This window comes from Propithecus coquereli, unplaced genomic scaffold, assembly GCF_000956105.1.
Source record: "Propithecus coquereli isolate 6110/MARCELLA unplaced genomic scaffold, Pcoq_1.0 Scaffold76, whole genome shotgun sequence".
Classification (NCBI taxonomy): domain Eukaryota; kingdom Metazoa; phylum Chordata; class Mammalia; order Primates; family Indriidae; genus Propithecus; species Propithecus coquereli.
This window is the reverse complement of record NW_012153729.1, coordinates 1,815,595-1,817,452: the sequence shown is the minus strand read 5'-3', so window position 1 is coordinate 1,817,452 and position 1,858 is coordinate 1,815,595. Positions and strand designations below refer to the sequence as shown.

Genomic DNA, 1,858 nt, shown 5'->3' with positions numbered 1-1,858 from the left:
ACAGAATTAGATTAGATGCAAGGATATTTAGTTTCTAAGTCATGGGTCCTAGGCAAGTGATTTTAGGCAAGTCAAGTTTTTGTCCTGTGCATCTCTATAAGTAGTGGTTAAGCAACAAAGTTTGTTTTCCTACTGCTTACAGCCATTATCGGTCCCTAAGTAGAAGGCACAATAACAAACTGGTGTTCAACATTAGGACATGGAATGTTTTGAAAAGGCAAGAAAAGCCAATTAGGGTGATTTTTTGTGAGGTAAAGTGATGGTGATCTGGATTGGGATGGACTAAAAGACTGATAAGTCTATATTTGAGAGAATTCAAAAGAATAAAGCGATAGAGCCAGTTGAAAGACAGGAGATAAGAGGTTTTAAAGAGAAGAAAGAGTTGAAGAGGATTTCAAGGGACTTTGCTACTGGAGGTATTTTTTTTAATTTCAGCATATTATGGGGGTACAGATATTTAGGTTACATATGTTGCCCTTACCCCCTCCCCCCCAAGTCAGAGCTTCAAGCATGTCCATCCCCCAGATGGTGCACATTGCACTCATTATGTATGTATATACCCATCCCCTCCTCCCCACTCTACTGAAGGTATTAAAACTGTCAAGGGGAATCTTGTAGGTAATAAATTAATTATAATCCAATTATAGGAGTTTACATTTTCTTGGTAGTTGTTGTCTAGCTAGAATTGCATTTTTGTTATTTTATTTTCTCTGTAGAATCTCTCCAAGAAGTGGGGAAACTCATACAAATCCAGAAGAGCCAGGAGAAGAAGATGAAGATGTTCAAGCGGAAAGAGTCAAAACAGCAAATGCACTCACTGCTCCAAACTTGGATGAGGTGAAAGCCCATGACTACACCCTTAATGAAATACTGAGATAGTTAGCTTGTCCTGCAGAGTTGATGAAATGTTGGTTTTTATTTTGAAAACATGCTTTTGTTTTTGTAATATATTTATTTGTAGGCCATATTCAAATCATTCTCTTCTAAAGTATCTACCCTGTCCTCATTCTTTTAATTTTCTCTTCTTCCTTTTCTGTGGGTCTTAATCTACCAGCTCTTCATTTATCAGTATAATTCAAGAAATTCTCTGATATTTTTATCAACTTTAACAAAATCTCACATCTTTTTCAAGAGTTACTATTTCATTTTGCATTATGTTGGAATAGTAATAATAACTGTGAATAGCATATGAAAAACAACAAATGAATTTACAATGTATGAAAATCAATAAGGCATAAACTGGAAATGAAATTAGTGGAAAGGGGAGGGAGAGAGGCTCAGCATAATGCAAAGGCAATTATTAGGTTAGGAATTAGTTTTGTAAGTAGTTGACAAAGTAGCTTTTATTTATGAACATACACTTGGGCATTTTATTTGACAAAAGAGGCTGAATCTCTTCAGCCTGACACAAAATTTGGTTAGGTTCATAGACTAGGAAATGGAAGATAAAACATGAATTCATAGACTATCTGAAATTTAACAGGAAAATCATGCTTTATCATATTTTCCAGAAACCAGTCATAATGGCAAGCTGTTTACACAAGGAATATAAGAAGAAAAAGAAAAGTTGCTTTTCAGTAAGAAAGAAGAAAATAGCCATTAGAAATCTTTCCTTCTGTGTTAAAAAAGGTTTGGATAAGTCCTTTCTTTATTAGAATGTTCCTTACTTTCTAGGCTTAGGACTATAAAGGGGATACATTCCCATTCTTTAAGACTGTTCATGTTATCTTAGTTAACATGTAATTATAAAAATTCTTCACATGTCAGCAGAGAGGTCTTTTCTACTTCAAAAATTGTGTCCCAGCTCAAGTGGCAAGAAACACGATCTTGGATTGGGAAGATCAAAATTCTTTCTATT

General features: G+C 34.7%; 1 protein-coding gene across 1 annotated transcript in view; it reads left to right on the top strand.

Moving 5' to 3' along the window:
- Positions 1-1,858, top strand: part of LOC105824691 (ATP-binding cassette sub-family A member 10-like) — a 132,571-nt gene that overhangs the window by 124,679 nt on the left and 6,034 nt on the right. The gene's annotated exons all lie outside the window — the stretch shown is intronic.